The sequence below is a fragment of the Medicago sativa genome, chromosome 6 (assembly GCF_051527215.1).
Source record: "Medicago sativa cultivar Bolivia chromosome 6, Bolivia_mono, whole genome shotgun sequence".
In the NCBI taxonomy this organism is placed as follows: Eukaryota; Viridiplantae; Streptophyta; class Magnoliopsida; order Fabales; family Fabaceae; genus Medicago; species Medicago sativa.
Window position 1 is genome coordinate 6,306,465 of NC_140754.1, and position 22,715 is coordinate 6,329,179.

Consider the following 22,715-nt stretch of genomic DNA (forward strand, 5'->3'; position numbering starts at 1 on the left):
ACATAGTAAAAATCACATATCTTCTCAAAATGACATCTTTCAAAAATGATTTTGATGAAAAGCTATTTAAAATAGTTTTTTTTTTTAGAGATTTTTTATAAATTTTAGTATCCAAAAACAATTATAACCAAATGACGAAATACTTAGAATGACCTTTTAAGTTAAGCTATTCAAACGAATTTTTCATTTGAAGCTTTTCTTGAAAATTTCTTTGTTAAAAAAATTATAACAAAAACATATTACACTACAAAAATCTATTTTAAAAAAAGCTATAACAAACGGGCCCTGGAGGAGGTGATGAGAGTACCTTGGGTTGATTGCTTCAGAGAATTTAGATTCTTCCATCAAAATCACTTGATCTTCCATGCTTCTTTCACTATCAATAGCAATGTATGTATGCTCAAGAGATAATGTACATACATTTATATATAGCTTTCTCAAATTGCATAGAGATTAAAATAAAATAAAAAAAAGGAATAGCGTGGGAGTAAAGGGATGTAGTATTTTGGATTAATTGGATCAGACACTTAGATTTTCTTCCCTCACAATCACTTGAATTTGTTTTTTTTTTTTTTGTACAAAAGAGGGCTAAAGGCCCCAATCTTCTTACTTTAAAAGCTTGTAAGGTTTAGCTATAACTAAACCCTAATTGCTTTGTTAATTTCCCTCCCAACCACTAAACTTAGGTGTGTGTTGCAAGCTTTTGGTACCTCATTCAATGAGTTTTTCAAATTTTCAAATTTGAATTTCCCTCCTATATGCACATGTTTCACTACAGCGGTTACCTACTTCATGGTTTTTCAATTTTCAAAAGATGGTTAATAATAAATAAATGGAGGCACATGGCTCAATATCTGTTTGTCTGCCACAAAATTGATTTGTGTTCATTTTCCAAGCAAACTATTCAACATTTGCCTTCTTATCCATTTTTCCATGTATCTTTCATTATTCTCCAACCTTCTCTTCGCCAATTCATCTTTTCTATTGTTCCATCGGTCATTAGTCTCTTCTCTTCCCCATAGCAAACTATTCAACATTTGCCCTTATTTTTCTTCTTAAATTTGGAGGTTTCTTTTCAGTCCGTTCTTCCACAGTCTACTCAACCTTTGCGTTCAACACGGGATCGCCGGGACACTCCTTTTCAGTCACCGTAATCCACCGTCAAATCTCAAGTTTTAGGATCGGTGAAATGTGTAGCTGATTGAGTAGGTTTGACCGACCGAAAATGTTCAGATGGACGAGTGTGTAAAAGAAGGCCAAAGCTGATTGAATCGGTACCTTCTAATTTCTTCATTTTCTATTCATTCATTAAATCAATTTCAAACTCAATTTAATTTTGTTTATAGTGTTGAAATGAACTGTTTACTTTATTATTATGTAATTTAAGTAGATGCAATCTGTTGTAGATCATTTGGTGCTATCTATAGTGAGCAGTGTTCTTTTTATTATCTAACTATTCAGAAATTTTCTATTTTGTAGTTAATTAAAATATTATTGCAAAGAATGATGTCATTTATATATAACTGGGTTATCACTTCTCATCTAATTGAAAAATCTTATTTTTTGCTGGGGAATCTTTTGAATCTAATTTATTTGTTATTTATCATTGATTTTTTAATAATTACTTTTATTTTCTATTTTTCAGATTAAATTATTAATTTATTACTGTACATGTTTCAATTTTGTTCTGCATCTGAGTATTTTTTTTGGGTTATTTTTTGTTATTAAAGTGGTGATTATTTTGTCTTTCAGTCAGATTCAAAAAATTGGACAAATCAACAGAGGTTAGGAGTAGAGAGTTTGATATGTAAGCGGTGCCGTCGATACGATGACGGAGAGGGAGCCACACGGTGGATTGATGAGGTTTTACTATCCAATCAATGTATGCTTTAGTTTATTAGTGTATATTTTTTTTTGAATTTTTTTAAATTTATTTTTTATATTTTGAGGATTATGGCTGTGGGCGATTATTACTAAAGTAACGGTTTTCATGGTTGTGGTTGTCGAATTTTGATTTTTTAAATATTTGAGTTTGGTGGATTTGAAATGGTTGTGGGTACTATGTGTTTGTGAAAATTTTTGAATGAGCAAAGAGAGAAATAATTGCAATATTTTAGAGAGGGGTGCTTTCGATTAAGGATATTGAAGAAAATTCACCATCATTTGAAGAAAGAAACTTTTGCAAACTTATGCAATTTGTACATTTCTGCAATAGTTAGGAATTAGACTTTAGTGTGAGTTTATTTAGTTCTAATTTGTGCCTTTTTGTTTCATCATCCCTCATTCTCTTTCATTTTTATTCCTTATTTATAATCTTCTTTTTCTTTTTTGCAAGAGAGTTGCTGCAACATAGCATACTGCTTAAGTTAATAAGGAGGTTCAAGCAGAGGCATACAGGTGTGGAGAAGAATGGTTAACTTCTTTATTTAGGAAATTTGGGGGTTCCAACTATTCTTGATTTGTTTGTTTTTTGTTGTTCATATATAGGTTTACTTCTTTATTTAGGAACTTGAGCATCTTGAGCATGCTTTGGTGTAGATTTATTGAGGCATACAGGTGTGGAGAAGAATGGTTAAATTCATCTGGTCAAATTGGATTTGGGATATGTCACAGCTCATAGTAATGTGTTCTTTGATCCTTAATTTTTTTTATTAAAGTACCTATACATGTTGTGATTGTTTTTAAACAATGCTATTGTAAACATTAAGTTGCATTAGTTTAATCTTTGTTTATCATCTTCAACAAGTTTCAAATATGGAGCCAATAAAAAGTGATAAGGGTAGAACCTTGAAAGGTATGAGTTATAATATGTTTACGATTAAAAAATGAGATAAAAGAGGCTATGGCTACTACTATTGAGTTACATATTTTAACTAGAAGCTAAGACTTCATTTCATAAGTCATATTTCACTTAAAGGAAGATTGAAGTTAGTGGGAAATAAATATGATTTGTGAAACTTCTTATGACAACTCTCTGTGCATGATTATTGCTCTTGATGTGCCACTTTTTTTTTAAATTTATTCAGAAATTCATTTCAATTTTTGAGTAGTAGAAATAGCTCAAACCAGCTGACAAAAAAAAAGCACTCTGAAAATTGTTGACGGTAGTACATATGAGTGTAATTTCTTGCAATCATGTGATCATTACTATAGATGTTATTCATTTTTTATGATGTTATTTGAGTTATATTATTTTGCTAATATTTGGCAACTGTCTAAAAAGTTTTAATTAATAATTTGTTTTTCTTTATTGGAGCTTCTCTTATTATTTTGCTAATATTTGTTTTTGTTCATTTTTGCTTTTTATATTTGAGAGGAAGTAGAAAACCAATAGTCTCATTTTGCTTTATTTCAGGTTGCATAAGTCAATGACAACATGTTTCAACCCCATCCGTTAAAGAGGTCTATGTTCAGCCCCAATTTGAAGATAACCTTGCATTCTGTATTGGTTGCAGGTCTCTTCGAGTTTTTTGGGTGTTGTCTGTCATTCGTGTTGTTTCATTTGTGCACTGCAGGTCTGTTGTGAATTTTCTCTGCTTGAGTTGGTTTTCCGGTTGTCTCTGCAGCTGTCGTTTTGTTTTGCATGGTTATTAGTTCAGGTTGCTTCATCAATCATTGATGAGGCTGTTTTCTGGTCCAACTTCATATTTCTTTGGCATTAGTTTTTTAGCCGACAGTCTGGTGTTGTTTTTAGGTGTTAGCATGTTTTGGTTTTGGAGTTAAATTATGTTGGATTTGATTTTGTTGTTTTCTGGTGTTATCATGTTGTCCTGTTTTGGAGTTAAATTATAGAATACAAGTTTTTAATTTATGTTTTAGTGGGCTGTTTGCATTTTTGTGTCATGCTGGATTTGCAGTTTAGGTGGTGTGTGGTTTGGCCTGATAGATATTTGGTTTTGGTTTGTTTTCTTTTTGGTGGCTTCTTTTGTTCAATAGCTTGGAGAACAACGTTATTGTGAAATAATTTCCACCAATGTTCAATACCTTGGAGCAAAATGATAGCAATGAAGATGATAACTTAATGTTGGAGATGAAAAAAGAGAGTTTTGATCAAGTAAAAGCCTATAAAAGAGCTTTAAGTTGGACAACAAGCTAAAGCAACGTAATATCAGAGATTCTGGTGTTCTAAGTACAGTTTTGATGTTCTGAAGTTTGAGTATAACAGTATCAATCACTTTGATTGCACAAACAAATAATTCACTTTATATCCATTAGTTATGTGATAATCTTTAATTAAAAGAAACAATGGACTCTGATAAATTTTATTTATGTATTCTGATTTTTAAATTCCAGTCCAATATATTTCGTTTTATTGTGTATCAAATTATTCCGGCTCATAAGACCCGTGCGGCGCACGGGTCGGCGTTCTAGTCACTTGAAATTGTATTCTTTAGATTATGAAGAGCTTTCGGTGCTTTTTGGAGAAATTAGTTATTCATTTCTTTGACTCCTCGTAACTAAATCCCATATATTTTTGCTAGAAATTACTACAATTTTTTTAGAGGCTTAAAGGAAAATTCTTTACTTCTTGTAATTAGACGATGAACCATCGAAAATTTGGAAGCATAACCATTTAATAATTGTGGAATTGTGATTTTTCCTTTAAACTTTCACTGTGGCCACTTAATTCTGTTTTTTTTTAAATCAATTTGATATTTCCCGGCCAAGCCAATAGAAATTGGACACCTATAAAAAGGTCATGTAGGTTTTTTTTTTGGGTCAAGAGGAATGCTAGGAATACACCCTCTAACACACCAATGAGGGTGATACCATTTAATCAAATACTTTAAGATTCTAAAGTTTAGAGGAAGAAATTAGAGAATAAAGAAAGAGAAATTGATTATTTTTTCATTCATTTATATCATAATAATTAGATAACCAAAAGAATTACACAATTATTGATTTGATTATTTTATTTATGTCTCCTTTTAAATAATAATCTCCATTTATTTTTATAAATAGGGTGGATCATTACTCGCTATAAACATACCTAAATATTGAAATCACCCTACTTGGTTCAGAGTGGATACAAAATTTGAAACTAGCCACAATTCAAGGTTTTGTTTGCTACAATTCACCCTCATATATCAATTCTAAACATCTTTCTAGTAACACGAGTTTTGTAAATTAGGTCATGATGACATAATGTTTAATTGTTTAGAATTCTGCTCTTTACCCAACACAAAACACTTGCGCCCAACTTATTTTCCAAATATACTCCTGTGTGAGTTAAATCACGCAGCGTGGCTTAACTCACGCATGTGTTATACCCAGCATAAGTTAACTCACGCCGTTTGAGTTAACTCACGCCGCTTGAGTTAACTCACGCTGTTTGTACATGGCCGGATTGATGCAATGATATTTTGGTACAAACAAAATGTAATCCAATGAAACAAATTAATATTGGAGTGCATCTGGAGATAATCCAATATGACACGCAGATTTTGTTACATGGTTTTGGTTTTGTGTGTCACATTAGCATTACAAAGCTCAGTGCATGCGGAGATAATCCAATATGACACGCAGATTTGGTTACATGGTTTTGTGTGTCACATCAGCATTACAAAGCTCTCTTTGATGATCTAGGTAGGTGTTGATTGAACAGAGACAGACATGTATAAATGAAACTGGCGTGAGTTAACTCACGCAGGCCAAAATACTCTTGCATGAGTTAACTCAAGTGACGTGTGTTAACTCACGCAACGCGAGTTAAGTTGCACATATTTTAACACTTGAGTTATTTAACTAACGCAAAAGTATTTTCGGTATTTCAGTTGGCGCGAACAAAATATGTTGGGAGAAGAGCAGAATTCAATTGTTTATGACATGATGAATTCCAATTGAAAATGGCATCTGTGATATAGAATTATAATACAATACAAATTAGCATGATTGAATATTGGTAAGAGTAGTTCACTTTGGTGGTGGGCCACATGAAAGGAAACATGAGAAATATATATATATTTTTTGACAGTAAAAATGCTTCATTCAATAAATTAAGCCACAAGCATTACATATAGATTGACACAGTTGAATTGGGGCATTCCCCATCCATTGTCGAAGGACAAATTTTAAAGAAAAACTAACACAGAGGCACACATAGTTGACAATACACATAGCTTGTTCAAAAGCCAAAAGAACTTAACCAATCCAAGAACAACAAACTAGCATCCGCTCAATCAATCTCTTACGAACCTGAACTTTGGCAATATAAGAATGAGAATCCACAGTCTTTTTTCCAATCCAATTACGGATAATTTCTACTAGTTGGTAAAAGTTTGTATTTTCATGTTTGAAAGTAAGAAAGATACCAACTTCAACTATATTTCTACTAGAATATAAATAGCTTGTTAGAGTTTGTATGTCATTCAGCAACAAGAACAAAGAGATGCTATGACAAAACAAAGCTCACCACAGCCATTAATAACCTAACAATGTCCATCCCTTCCCAAAAGTCCGTAGGGGGGGCAATTTTGATTATAGGGGCGTATATAGCAAAACTTGTTTTTCTAGGGGGTATTATAGCAAATCGCTGGAAAAGGGCCCAAACATTTCACAAAATTCAGAGTTCACCCCAACAGTCCATCATTCTTTTTTCTTTTTACAACTTAGAAGCACTTCTTTTCACCCCCCTCAGCCTCAACCAAATGCAAAATACAAATAAAAACTCAGAAACACTAAAATACTAAAACCCAGCAGCACTTCCCAACCTACCTGCCGCAATGCCGCCCTTGAGTTCAGCGCCGTTGTTTCCCTTTTCAACCGCCACCGTTCATCTTTGCCTCTTTGGATTCGATTTGTCGGTACTCAAAGCTCATGACTTTTCAGGTATGAATGAATGAAATTCCATTTTTGATTTTGATTTCCTAGGTAATTGTCTCTAGATTTACAACGAACGAAAATCTTCACCCTCTTAGATGATTGAAACTACGCACAATATTTTTGGGATATAAACTGGAAAATTCTACACTTTTTTGTGTGTTATACTAGGAACACGCAAAAAAGGTGGAGAATTTTTTAATTTTTATCCCAAAAATATTCTACATATTTTCAATCACCTATGGGGTGAAGATTTTAATGTTCATTGCAAATCTAAAGATAACAACCTAGGAAGTCATTGTTGTTGACAAAATTCTTATTTGATGTTTAAAAACTACAAACATATTAAATTTATTTCATCTCGTTATCTACTAACTTGTTTTGTGAGAATTGTTTCATGAGAATGATCACGAGAACATTTCGGTATCATAAGACAAACAAAGCAGTTACATCAAAAGACAAATCAGCAAAAATCAGAATCTCCTTCCATTTTATCAGCTGCAAAATTTGCTTTTAAAAAAAAAAACGATAAACCTTGTAACATAAAATCAAAAAAATTTAAAAATATCACCAAAGAATTCTAAAAATCAAATAAAGATAATTAATGCACTTTTTTTTTCAAGATATTTTTGAGAATAAAAATTTTATAAAATGAAAAATGTTTTTTGAGGGTGAAGTCCCGTAAGAAGTCCATTCTAGAGGTGTCTTGTTCCCTATTATTTTTTTTTTATTTTCTAGGCAAGTTTAAGAGCAATTCGATCAAGTAGAAAACCATATTTTCGACTAGAACACAACAGGAACGACAGACAATGACCATAGTAGTGGGTTAAAATGGTTAATATGATTATTAAACCGGTTATTCTTGTCACGAACAATTAATTCAGTCTTTGTGTTGATACAATTTGAATTATATAACTCAAATCTATTTTTCATATAATTTTCTACACAAGAGGATGTATAGGGGTATTAGGTCATGATGACGTAATGTTTAATTGTTTACGACATGATGAATTCCAATTGAACGTAGCATTTGTGATATAGAATTAGAATACAATACAAATTAGCATGATTGAATATTGATAAAGAGTAGTTCACTTTGAAAGGAAGCATGAGAAGCATTTCAACTATAGTTGGTAGAGTTTATATGTTCATGTATATGAAAGTAGGAAAGGTACCAACTCCTTAGAATATAAATAGCTTGTATGCCCTAGCCCTTGTATGAAACTAAGAAAGGTATTGAATTCATTCAAAACGGATAGACAAAAATTCCAAAGAGCATGAACACGTTTTCCTCCTCACCAACAAGAAACAAAGAGATTCCATGACAAAACAAAACACATCAAGCAATTCATGACTTTTCAGGTATGAATGAATTAAATTTTTTCACATTTTGATTTTTACTTGATATTTATGTATGATTATGTAATATCCCAAATCAAAATTTCTATTTAGTATCTAATTAAATGTATTAGTTGTTTAGAATGGATTAGATTAGTGTTAGAGCTATCATAACAATTGGCATTTGAGAACAAGGTGGAAAATTGATAAATTAAGGATGGCATTTTAGTAAATTAAATTCACACCTTTAATTAAAGAAAACCAAGGAAGACGAATCAAATTTGGTGCTATTCATATTAGTGTTGTAGAGTGTGTTCATGCTACTGTATGCAATTTGATAATATGTGTATATAGCACTGAGAAAATGAATTCAAGGAAATAAAAGAAAGAAGTTAAATGGTAGAGAAAGTTTACTTATTCTCTTATGCTCATTTCACCCTAATGATTAGATAAGGATTGAGGTATGTGCTCTCTGTATTCACATTAGATTTGTGGTATCGTATGATAGATAATGATATTGATGATGTTAATTGAAATGAGGTACGAAAGATTTCATTAGAATTTTTGATTTAAAACATAAAGACACGGGATGAGCATGTAAATAACAAAAATATATTCAAATATTTTGTCAAAAAAAATATATTCAAATATGTAAAATGTAATTATATGTGTGACTTATTTAATTTAGTTCATATTGTTCATTTTAATTGATCCACATAGTAGAAAGTAATTTACCCACAAATTTAGATAGGATAATCTAGAAAAAATGATAAAAACTTGATCTTACCAAATATATGAGATTTAGTCACGCGAGTCAAAGAAATGAATAACTAATTTCACCAAAAATCACAAAGCTCTCTATACTTTAGTGTCTAGTGCTTCCAAAAAATATAATTTCAAGTGATTGTGAGGGAAGAAAATCTAAGTGTCTGATCCAATTAATTCAAAGTACTACATCCCTTTACTCTCGTGCTATTCTTTTTTTGCTTTTAATCTCTGTGCAATTTGAGAAATGTGTACACACAGTCGTTAAAAAGAAGTGTACACGGAACAATTACAAAATTTTTTTTTTGAAGACATCAAAATGGAATATATTACTAGTGGCTGTGAAACCACTATAGTACAAGATGTACTACATGGTCACACCAAAAAAAAAGAGAACCGTATCAAAATAATTACAAAGTAACGGTCAGTCGATACCCATACATAACATAGGGTCCGACCACCACATCTGAGTGCCATGTACAAACGAGGCATTATTAGCCTTTAACCACCATAATGAATGACATTTAATCTTTTCTAATAATTGTTCTATGGTGGTTTGGTTATTATTAAATATTCTGTTATTGCGTTCATTCCAAATCACCCAGACACAGAGTAACCACACTAGCTGGAGGAAAGACCTGCGCATCCTTGAATAACCTGTACAATGAATGAATTGAAAGAAATGCTCACAGATATCATTAGGTTCGACACCTGAAACACCAATCCACTTTCTGATATGCCCCCACAAAGAGCCGAAACTATCACAATGAAGAAACAGGTGTGACGCCGTTTCGTCGTTACCGCACCCAGCACCACACACCGCTGCCTCCGCCGGAAGCACCCCTCGACGGACAAGATTAGTCTTGGTCGGAAGTCTGTCCCTAATCAAACGCCACGCAAAAATGGAAACTTTCAATGGAACCTGATGATGCCAAACAAGATCATTCAATCCACCTGTTCTAGGGTCAGCTGGAGTTGTCAGAATGTGATAAACACCGCTCACAGTGTAACCCCCTTGGATGTCCGGGTTCCACTGCCACCTGTCAGGAATGTCAGTCTGCAAAACAATATTGTTAAGAAGAAGCCTACACTCCACTACCATCTCCTCCTCCCACGCCCACAACCTCCTCCTCCAATTCCACCCCTCTCCCCCTTCCTCCCAGCCTAAAGCAAACATTTCAGACACTGTACATAATTTATTATTAGATAAATCAAATAGGCGTCGAAACCGAGTACGTAACGGTATATCTCCTAACCATCTGTCATGCCAAAAATAGGTACTAGATCCATCCCCCACCCGTTTCGACACCCTGTCTGCAAACCAACCCCCATCAACGTCACCTATCCCATCCCTAATCTTCGCTATCTCTCTCCACCAAAAAGAGCCACTCCTGCCCCCTACCTCCAACCTCCCTGCCTCCTCGCCATACCGCGCCGCCAACACCTTATACCAAAACCCCTCTCTATCCACCAACATCCTCCAACACCACTTCCCTAATAGAGCACTATTAAATTCCCGTAACTGCCTCACCCCCAACCCTCCACACTCCTTTCGTAAACAAATTGAGCTCCAAGCAATCCAGGAAATTTTCCTGTTATCCTCACACCCTCCCCAAAAAAATTTATTAAAAATAGATTCAATGATAGAGAGTATACCTGACGGAGCTTTGAAGAAGGAAAGAGCATAGACAGGAAGCGAAGTCAAGACAGATTTTAAGAGGACCAACCGGCCACCAAAAGAGAGAAAGCGACTCTGCCACCCCGACAATCTAGATTTTATAGTATGCAACACTGGATCCCAAAAAGCTAACCGATTCGGATTACCTCCAACAGACAGACCCAAATACACAAACGGAACCTTGCCCACTTTACAATTTAAAATTGAAGCCGCTTCATTCAGCCAAGACTCCGCAATATTAATACCAACCAGCATACTTTTGTTAAAATTTACCTTCAGTCCAGACATGTCTTCAAACAAAGTCAACACCGCTCTCAAAGCACGCACATTGGCCCAACTTTTTGTACCCAGTAACAATGTGTCATCCGCAAATTGTAAATGAGACACAACAATAGAATTAGTTGTCCCAACCTTGTATCCCGTAAACAAATTATTCTCCACCACTGATGACATCAAAACATTCATTCCTTCTGCTGCTAACAAAAACAGAAATGGAGAAAGAGGATCCCCTTGACGTAAACCCCGTTGCATTGGAAACTCTTCAGTAGGGCTGCCATTTACTAAAACAGACGCGGTCGCCGTTGACACACATTCCTTTATCCACTTTCTCCAAAGAACTGGAAATGCCATTTTTTTCATTACCTCATCCAAGTAACCCCAGTCAACTGAATCATAAGCTTTTTCAAAGTCAACTTTAAAAAGCATCAATTCCTTCTTCGTCTTCCGAGCCTCATCAACCACCTCATTAGCAATCAAGATGCCATCAAGAATCTGTCTATTTTTTACAAACGCTGTCTGGCTGTCCGATACAACCGCTGCCACAACCTTTTTGAGCCTGTTTGCTAAGACCTTTGCCAGGGTATTAGTCATTTTCCTAAATGTGTAATGAGTAGTCACACTAGTCCATCAATAAATCAAAATTCTAAAATAGTCTTTGTTGGTGTACTTCGTTAGTCAAAATAGTTCGTTAATCAAAATTCTAAAATACTTTTTATTGATTTAACTCTTTTTATATAGGGACTGACATGACAGTAAGTAGATACTTATAGAGACTGATGTGATAACAAGTAAGTATATATATACTATATATAAAGAAAACTACACATTTCAACAGTTTTGGGTTGGATTTTTCCTTCCAAAAATACCGTTAATTTTCAATACAAATAACACATGTAATAAACAGATAAGAATAAATTTAAATATTAAAACAAATGTAACAAACACAATATAAATATATATATGTCTGATTTTTTTCCTTTATCATTTAAAAAGTGTAACAAACTAGATAAGTGTATTTATACTTACTTTTTCATTATCTCAGTTATACCCTTAAACAACTTTTTCTATAATAAAGATTATTCTTGATGTCATTAAAAAAGAAAAATAATAGATTATATTTTTTTGTTATATTGTTGGTGTCATATTGAAATAGATAATCATGGTTAATTTGGTTTGTTATACCTTGAAAGTAACAAACATTTGTATTTTTAGTTTCAATAAAAATCAAAATTTCATAAAAAAACATCGTTCATAATTTACGAACTTTAACGCAGTAAAATGAACGGAAAGACGGGCACGTGAGTGCCTGTCTTTTCGCTAGTTAACAATAATATTAACGAAAGATTTTAATGTAAGAGATTACTTTGAGTAACATAATGCACAATCATGGACTGTTTTAAAATTTTGATATATCGCGGAACTATTGTGTCGAGGGAACAAAATGACTTTTTTTTGAAGCGGGGGACCAAAATGACTATTACTCCAATTAAAATATGTAGTTAATTTTATATGATAAATTAAAATTATGAGTTACTTTACAAAATCATCCTTCATTAATGACATAAGAAAAATAAATAAAAAGGATTGAAAGTACGGTGAGTAGGCTCGATCGAGCTAGAATAATTAAAATAAATTATTCTATTTTCTCTAATTATTACTCTATTCTATATGTCCTAAAATAAGTATCACATTTCATAATTTAACATAAATAAATTAAAATAATGATAAATGAAAGACAGAATAACGATTTTATCAAATTATTCTTATTCACATTTGATCATATAATATAATTATTATTCTTTTGAAATTTTTGGAAAGTTATGTCTGATGACACGTTAATCAAACTCAAACCAATGCACTCATCATGGGGTTGGGTTATGTTCTTGTATGAACAGAAATGGTTTACCTTATAAGCAGGGTTTTTGTCATTCACTAGTGAGTTGAATTAACGCGACTAATTATATGTTCCTTTTTTTGTTGTTTATCTACAATTTTGATTCCTCTATTTTAATCATTTTGCATATTTGGTCTTCTATTTTAAAACCAACAACTTTATTTCCTCCATTATATTTTTTTAACTAAAAATTGGTGTTACGATATATTTTACAAATTATGAAATATGCTTTGATGATGAAAAAATATCAACGTCAATGAAACTGTATCAGATATTAATAAAAATTCATTTAAAACATGTTATATCACGATGATTTAGTCCAAATATTTCAAGAAGAGAACAAAAATATCAAATTTTAAAATTTGGGGACAATTTCATAAAATAGTGAAAATATAAAAATATAAAATCAAATTAATTTTTATTTTTTTCAATTATGTTGGTTGGTTGTTAGTGGTCAAAACGGAAAGATACAAATAGTACAAAGGAAAACTACAAATTCATCAAAGTTGTCAAGACACTTGTAAATTGTGATCCAAATTATGGATAAACTATCTATATTTATAATTCATTCATTCTAGCAATTTGTCTAAATAAAGATATACTATCTTTTGCAAATTCACGCTTTCAAATATCATTTTGAATTATAAATTGGTAGAGTTATGATATGACTTTCTGAATTTGTGAATTTGTCCAAATGCAAAATATTGATATAGTTAAGAAATGTTTTGGTGACCAACTTTATGGTACACTGAGACATGTTTTGTATCATATACAAATAATTTTTACTATAAAATCAATAAATTTCACAATTAAAACATAAAAGATATGATAGTAAAAAAATTGTGCATGATGCCAAATTATTTTACTTATGTTGAACACCAGCAATTTGAGTATAAGACCCAAACACTTTCTTGATGTCTTTTCCTTTTTCTATTTCCATGCAATTAACCAAGTAATGTTAAGGGTAGCATTAAATCACCCTTCAATCAAAGCAGACCTACATCAAGGTTTGGCATCTTCCTTCTCTCCCCACTCTCATATTTGTCTTTCATGTTATTTACCATGTTACTCATTCAGTTCTTTATCTCTTTACCTTTTGATATATGTATATTTATCTTTGCACCGTAACAATATAATAAGTTAGTGATGCTATGACCGCATTGGTGCGGCGGCGTGTCATTCATCAAGACGATGTGGCGTGTGTGTCAGGTTGTGGGAACTCGGAAACGGTGACACATCTTTTTTTAGGACGTCATATATTCAGCTCTCTATGGTCTCATGTGTGGCAGTGGTTGGGTATCTCTTCGGTTTTTTCTGGTGACCTCAGACAACACTTTGTTCAATGTACTAGTTTGGCGGGTATGTCTAGATTCACTCACTCATTCTTCACAATTATTTGGTTTGCCTCTATTTGGGTTATCTAGAAGGAGGGGAATATAATCGCCGTGTATTCCAAAACATGGCCTCTGAATCTTCAACTCTCAACGAAAAGGTTAAACTAAACTCTTTTTTATGGCTGAAATCAAAACAGACAACTTTTAGTTATAGCTATCATGATTGGTGGAAACACCCGCTCCTTTGTATGGGTGTTCACTTGTAATTTTGCTTTTGGTTATGTCGGTGCTTTCTTTGTGTATTGCACCCTGAGTTTGTAAATACTTTTGTGTGGTTTTCCTTTTGCACGCCTTGTGCGGGGTAAATCACAGTTGTTTATATATCATTTTAGTTTGTTCAAAAAAAAAAGTGATGCTATGACCAAATGTGAATAAAAATAGTTGGTAAAATGATTATTGTCTCTTTGGTTTATCATTTTGTTTTAAATTTATGTTAAATCATCAAATGTGATACTTATTTTAGGACATATGGATTAATAATTAAATAAAATAGAATAATTTATTTTAATTATTTTAGTTTGGATCAGCCTATTCCCATCCCTACTCGTTGTTCTTTCAATTCTTTTTATATAATTTTACCATGTCAATAATATAGGATAATTTTTTAAAAAAATAACTCATAGTTTCTATTTTTCATACAAAATTAACTACATTTCTTCATTTGTGTCTAATAATAATGTTGTAATTTTTCTGACGATTGTGCTACATTGTGGAAATGTAAATTAAACATAATTTTAATTTTAATTTTTATCCAAGACGTGTCAACTTAGAGTTTAATTTTGTAACCTCAAAGAACAAAATTTAAATCTCAAACATGACCGTTTTAATTTTGTTATTAGCTCACTATTATTAACAAAATTCCCCTTCATAAATTTAATCTTCCATCGAATATAATATAATATAATAATCATATAAGCGAGGAAGTTAAATCACTCAAATGTAAAAGTATATGGAAGTCTAAAACAATCATCAATTTGACACTACAAGGGCAACATTGGATAAGAATGTACGAATGTACTATTATATTTTGAATCCAAGGTATTACAGCTCATATCGTTACATTTGATTTTATAGTACAGTTAACTTTAATCAACTGCCCTAAGTAGTATAATCAAATTGTTTCATTTGATTTGTAAAAGCTTCAATACCCTTTCTATTATTTTATTACACTTAACATTATTGTCTATTCACCACACAATCAGCTTCACGCTTTCTACTCTCACAATCACCTTCACGATTTCTACTCTCTGTGTCTCACTCAATACTCTTCCATTTCCATGGCTACCCAACTTCCTGAACATTTTTCCGTTCAACGTCGCGAGTATATCCGAGACTTGAATAACCTCATCATATCCAACTTCAACATTTTAGGAACCTTTGGTGTGCTCACAAACATTAAAACAGCATCTGGACCATTTTTAACCCAACATCATTTTTTCATGTGTATGCTTCTCCTTGTGGTTCATCTTTACTTTCTAGGATCGTTGGCTTTCAATGTTGAAGGGAACCTTGACACTATGCCTGAGAAAATGAAGGGCCAAGTTGGTTTTATGCTTGTATGTTGTGCTCTTGTTTCATCACTGATGATTTCAATGCTTGATATCATTTCTTCCATACTTGCCATCATTGCTTGGGGTGTGGTTTTCTTCATCATCTATCGCTTTCAGTTCGTTTTTGACATCATTGACTGGTTTCATGGGCTGTTTCATCATCTTCGTAACTTGGTTGTGACCTATTTCCATCCTGAGCATCAAGATTAGAAAGAACCGGCCTTTTGAAGATTGCAAGAACAGTGACCGACAAGGGGTTGATGATGTAGAAGACTTTATTGAGTGGTATTATCTTTTTTGTTTAGGAGTTTTATTGAGTCGGTATTATGTTTTAATGAATAATGGGTTGATTAGGATATTTCTGTTGAGAGTTTTATTGAGATATTCTGATTTTTGTTTTTAGGAATTTAGTCTCTATGTGTCAATGGCAACAAAGTAGGTGTTTTGTTGTTGCAGATTTTCTTTTTCTTTTTTTTTAATTTGAGTTATCAGTGTAATGTGCTTTATAAAGCATTTTAAATTTCAATAAAAATTCCAAGTTATAAGATCCGATTCTAGCACTATTATTATTTGTGTCATGATATATAATTCGTGACTCTCATTGAGTTTTCATTTTTGGTTTTGAGTGTGACTGTTTCATTCAGCTGGTAGCCTGCTAGGCGTTTTTTCGGTTGGCCTGCTCTTTTTGTTTTGTTTGGGTTGGGTTTGTGTGGGCAGTGAATGTGTGCTGTTAATTTACTCTTCTGCTGTTTGTTGTGTTTGTTTTGATGCCTGTTTGTTTTGGGTTGCTGCTGTTCTCGCCTTCGCTTGTTTGTTTTAATGTTTCGGTTCTGCTGCCTATATATACAGCGTCCCGCTCGGCTGTTTCTGTTTTGCTTCTTTGCCTGTCTTGGTCAATGTTTAGCTTGATGATTATATTTTAGCCGAGTTAAAAAAAAAAATGTACTGAAATTTGCTTCGCTTCATTTTCCAATCTAACTTCCATAACATGGAAACACTTGTTAGATCCTGAAGTTGAGTGTGAAGTCAATAGTTGTTGACTGGGAGAATTAAGCAAAGGCCTTTTATATCACGAGGAGATCACTGTAGGGTCTGCACGGTCTTTTCTTGATGTGGAAGTTAATTCCCTCCCTTTAGTTCTTATAATCTTCTAAATTGAGAACATGTTTGTTAGGTAAATGAAAGTTGTTTTAGATTTAAAATTATTCATTCTTAAATCAACGCTTGCGTTTAATTTGATCGCTATTGTGATTTCTTCCGATTTGCATTTACTTTGGTCTTCAATTTGGCAAACTATAGTGACAGAACTAGAGGTCTTGAGCAATGAATGCTGTTCCAACAGTTGTATAAAACATGCATAAGTTTCTTGTGCAATGAACTAGAGGTCTGAACAGAATATCTCTAAAGGGATCTCCAATATATAATTGACCGGAGCTGAGCGGGTACATAAGTTTACATTGTCATCTCTTAAGGAGCTTGCATTGTCCATTGATCTTGAGCTTTGATTTATGACAGATAATCTTCCTCCATAAGGTGATTGTAATATAAACAAGTTGGTGTAAATTCTCTACAGCCGAAAGTAACGGATAAAGTTATACATTTACAATATGTTGGGTGTGGAAAAAGTTAACAAGGATGTATAAAACATGAAGACATGATGAAACCCTCCATTTAATCACCCACCTCAACATTTTAGGTTGCGGCTGCAAGCTTCTCCGGCCCCTGCCGTCTAAGAAGGAGCAATCTAAAAATCTCATTATTTAGGATTTGAAATTTTTTAAATACTCTAATTATGATAAATTGATTGATTGAATATGCAATTGAGACTACCGATGATATATCAGCGGTTGTGAAATCATTGATTCGTGTACTTGACTTTGTATATACAAGACAAGTTAGTATTATTAATTAGATGTATGTTTAGAAAAAAAAACATGCGTCTATTAATTTGAAAACAATCTTTTCGGATGTTACATTGTCATGTCTTAACCAGCTTGCATTGTTCACTGATCTTGAACTTTGATTTATTACAATTAAACTTCTTCCACAAGGTGAATGTAATATAAGCAAGTTGGTGTCATTCTCTATAGCTGAAAGTGTGCTCTTATGTTTTCATTTTGGAGTGTTATTTATGTTATTATTATTTACATAACTTATAGTTTTGAGGACACTCCGTGAAGTGGGAATGCCTTTTGATTTTGTTTCAGTCACAAACTTTTCACTTATTTTCGTGACTTAGATGGGTTGGATATTTTTTGATCTAGATAAATTTTTTTTTTTTTGAAAAAGCCAAAATGAAATATAATTAAACAAAAGTGGTTCTTATAGCACAAGATGTGCCAAACAAAACCACCCACAATGAATACAAAGTTATGAGTCTGTTGCCATAATGCTCAACGAAAAGAAAATACCAAACGAAACTACTCCCTAATACCCATACATAATAAAGGATTCCGCCACCAGTCATTGTAACTGAAAGCAGAAGAGAGCAGTTTGGCTTTTAACCAAGAAAAAGACATAAACTTGACGTAATCTAATAACTTGATCAAATCCTGAGCTTTGTGCTTAAAAACCCTGTTGTTTCGTTCCTTCCAAATGACCCAAACAGTAGAGTGCCAAATGACTTGGAAGTAAATGTATGTATATCGAGGTAAACCCGTCAAATGACCAAAATGATAGAAGTGATCAATAACCAAATCGGGAGATATGAAAGAGATACCAACCCACTTATAAATGAGCTGCCATAGGCTACCAAAGAAGTCACACCGCAAAATGATGTGAACCACCGTCTCCGGGCCGCCACAACCTCCAACACAATCGTTATCCTCCTGGTGAAGAACCATCCTGCGAATCAAATTGTTTTTTGTTGGCAATCTATTCCGAAGGAGTCGTCAAACGAACACTGAAACCTTCAATGGAACGTGCTTCAGCCACACCATGTCAGAAATGCCCCGCTCCACCGATGAATCTGATGACGTAAGGTACTGATAAGTCTCTTTAACAGTGTAACCATTGAAAGGATCGAGACCCCATCGCCACCTGTCAAGAATATTATCCTGCAAAACAATGTCAGACAGCAAAGCCACACATTCTGTGACAGCCTCCTCCTCCCAAGCCAAGAGACGCCTCCTCCATACCCAGGCACCACCTCCAACCGCCCATCCTCTCTCCTCCATCTCGCTCACCAACATCCCCTTATCTTGAATCAGATCAAAAAGGCGAACATTTAGTATGTATGTCCTTTTTTTGGGTACAATGTATGTCCTTTAAATTGGGTCCAGAATGACAACAACATTCATGACTAATTTTCTAGTTTTTTGAAGGAAGAAAGTTTTTGTATGTATTTTTTGATCATTTATATTTTATAAAAGCAATAATGATCTATTATTGTGATGTATACAAAAAAAATCAATAATCGTTGTCAAGTAGATACACACATATATTATCTTTAAAAAAAAAAGTAGATACATATATTAAGTGATGAGATTGCAACAAATATTAAGTGAATTAAGTGATGAGATGCAAATATTAAGTGAAAGCAAGACCTTGACAGATCGTTGGTGGCTAGAAGAAATGCTTTATTTTCTCCATTATGGTTCCAAATGGCTAGATCAAAGGCACTGGCACCAAAGGAAGAATTATCCAACCAAATCTTTCGAAATAAAGGTTACAAAGGCCATCTTGTCTAGTTAAAATAGGAATTGTAGTCATAGCGTAACAAACTTATGGATAGCAATATGCAATAGGGTGCATCACCAAGTCAAAATAGAATATATTTTCCTACCAAAAAGGAATTGAATTAATGAATTAAATCCTTTACATAATGGACCCTAGCCTCATGAGTTAAGTCCTTCAATCCACACCTTACAAAGAAGATCTATGTTAAATAAATCAAACAATAATTTTCTTAAATAAATCATCAAAGAATAATATTTTCAAATGACCCAAACCAAGTCAAATAAACGAACACTTGTAACAAAAAGAAAAAGTCAAATTAATATTGAACACGTTGGTAGATGTATAAATATTAATAAAAAAGAATTAACACCGGTGAGTAACTAACTAACTTCACCAAAATTTTCGATCCCTTATTTCAATAAAGAAAAAGTTCGATCACTTATATGTGATGTTAGTTACGGCACACAGCTTTCTAAATCGTCAACATATTCACTAAATTTCTCTGTAATATACTCTTGTGCTAACAAAGAATGGAAGAATCTAATAAGTCGTATCACCCAGTTAATTTAAGGTACTACATCGATCCCTTTAATATTCTTTCTCTTTTAATCTCTATGCAATTCAAAAAAGCTATGTATAAATGTCTCATGAATATACAACATTGTTATTGTTATAGTGAAGAAAGAATGGAAAAATATGAATCCTCTAATCCACTTGCCACGAGGTATTCTTTCTTTTTAATTTACCGTCATGCAATATTTTTTTCTTTTGCATTTAATTTCTTGCGGTCCAAATAAAACTCATAATATATATAATCTCATGAACATATGTAAATACGTATAGGTACATGGTTAGCGACAAAGAGAGGTTTGAGAAAGTTGCGATCAAGTCAATGGTATTATGCTTGATATTGATTATGTTTCCAGCACTAAAGATATCATCATTTGGTGGTAAATTCATGGCAGAATATGACACTTTCATCACGATCATTCTCATCGTTTTTGTTTTTGTATTTCAAGCATACCTATATGATATTACAAAAAGCCACCCCGTTGACAACACCATTTATTCAGTATTATATATATTGTTGCTATCAAGTGCATTATCAGTTGTTGAAGTGAGCCTTGTTTCGAGGACTGCTGCTACCGTCATTTTGATCTTATGGGTGATGACATTTGCAACAATTGTTGATAATAATCGAAAAGAGATCTCTAATATAGTAGTCTCAAATAGAAATAAGAAATTCATAGGAACTATTTGTGTCCTTTCCCTTGTTTGCAATATTAATTGCATGGTGAACTACTTAATCTCTTAATTGCATTTTCTTTATGGTTGTTGTAATACCTTTTGAAATAAATCGACAAGAATTTGTTTGATCAAACAAACTCCTTCCATTCAAGCAACAACTTAAATTGTATTTTGATTTTCTGTTGATTTAATCATATACAAGGCCAACTTAGATTGGTTATTTGTGTTCGTTTCATTTTGATGAGAAATCAATTTTGTCTTCGTGCATATCTTGCAGAATAATGTCACGCTAATTGAATAATAATTTGTATTACAACTATTATTGAGTGTCAGGACATTTCTTAAAGAACATGTATAACCTTTTATTTTTATTTTTATTTTTATTTTTAAAGAGCACTGTATAATCTTAAAATTATTATTAAAACGAAAGAGACAATCATCATTTTACCAATTATTCTTATTCACATTTGGTCATAGAAGCACCAATGCATTAGATCTCATTAGAACTCCTAAAAAGTAGTATTATGATGAATGAGCTCCAAAAAAATCTTTGTGTTGCATCTCACCCACCTCTTTTGTTGTAAAGGAAAAAAAATGCAAAGTGAGAGAACACTGAATTAAGAGTGAGTAATAGATATAATATTAGTTAGATTATATAATCGGAAAACCTAAATTGAAATTACATTAAAATTGATATTTATTTAATTAGGAACAATTTTTTTCCTTCAAATGTAACACTTATTTAATAAAACAATTGAGCACAAGTGATCAATGAGATTCATCAAAGACAAATTGTTTAGGAGAATTTGAGTTTAATTCTTATATGAAATAATTTTATCTCCTTACTAACTCGAGATTACGAAGACAAATTTTCTCTATTGAAAGATTAACGCAAAAAATGTAACATTTATTTTGCGACAAAGATACATTCATTTTTTAACATGTAAAAATCATAAACGATATTTATTTTGAAATGTAGGGAATAATACCTATAAAATAAAAGTTTAGTTTTTTTTAATTTAACTTTCAACCTATCAGTCAGGTGTTTCAACTCCCACGTAAAAAAAATTAAATGAAAGCCTATTATCACTGCTTGTCCAATGAACGAAATGGCATGTTAATGAAAGAACAGACCAATAGGTGGATATATGTAGTACTTCTTTCATTAGCTTTCATCTCGACAACAAACCAAAACGTTATTATAGGACTATAGGACATTATATGACCCTATGGTTTTGGGTTGTGTACGTTACCACTGCCCCCACTCTCTCTGTATATACTAAAGAAAGAAAACGACAAATTCATCAAAGTTGTGATCCAAAATTTAGGTTACTATCTTCTACAATTGACCATTCTAGCAATTTGTCGTCATAAAGACAAACTATCTTTTGTAAATCATGATAAGAGTTGAGTTTTATTTTTTGGATCATGCTACAAATGTTTATATTAACAAATATCTTTAAGTCATTAGTTCAAAAATCAAACAATAATTTTTTTTATTGAAAATGATAGATAAATTTTAAACTTGTAAAAAAGTTTATTAGGTTGAATACATTCTTTTAAGGCTTAATAGTAGCTTTGACCCCCTATGTTTACAGAAGTTGCGATTTTGACCCCCTAACTAAAATAATTCGATTTTAAACTTTTAAAAAAGTTTATTAAGTTGAATACATTTTTTTTATTTATATATTTTTAATTATTTTTTTAAAAAAAAAAAGTATTTTTTTTAATTAAAAAAATATTTTTTTTATTTTTTTAATTAAAAAATTTTAAAAAAGTATTTTTTAATAATTAAAAAAATAAAAAATAAAAACAATTACACATGTGGCACCACGTCAGCATTGACTTGGTCAAAATTTGCTTAGGGGGCCAAAAGTGCAAAGGGGGCAAAACATAGGGGGCCAAAATCGTAACTTCTTGAAACACAGGGGGCCAAAACTGGTATTAAGCCTTCTTTTAAAGACAATTTTTTATTTTTTTTTATTTTTTAGAATTGACAATATCAATGGCTTAGCCACGTTCATATCAGGGTATATGCACTAGCTACCTCTCATTCTCTCAATTTGTTCAAT

At 32.4% G+C, this 22,715-nt stretch overlaps 2 long non-coding RNA genes across 3 annotated transcripts; both read left to right on the plus strand.

Annotated features, from left to right (window-relative positions):
* Positions 1-828: 828 nt before the first annotated feature.
* LOC146912378 (uncharacterized) lies at positions 829-4,298 on the plus strand. 2 transcript variants are annotated; one of them, XR_015016445.1, is made up of 6 exons: positions 838-1,274; positions 1,753-1,882; positions 2,336-2,397; positions 2,488-2,619; positions 3,356-3,515; positions 3,937-4,298. It is a non-coding gene; the product is annotated as an uncharacterized LOC146912378 (long non-coding RNA). The 2 variants fall into 2 exon arrangements; XR_015016444.1 differs by having other exon boundaries at positions 829-1,274; positions 3,356-4,298.
* A 15,488-nt stretch (positions 4,299-19,786) lies between these two features.
* LOC146912379 (uncharacterized) lies at positions 19,787-20,780 on the plus strand. Its single transcript, XR_015014892.1, has 3 exons — positions 19,787-19,966; positions 20,072-20,119; positions 20,239-20,780. It is a non-coding gene; the product is annotated as an uncharacterized LOC146912379 (long non-coding RNA).
* The last annotated feature ends 1,935 nt before the right edge of the window (positions 20,781-22,715 follow it).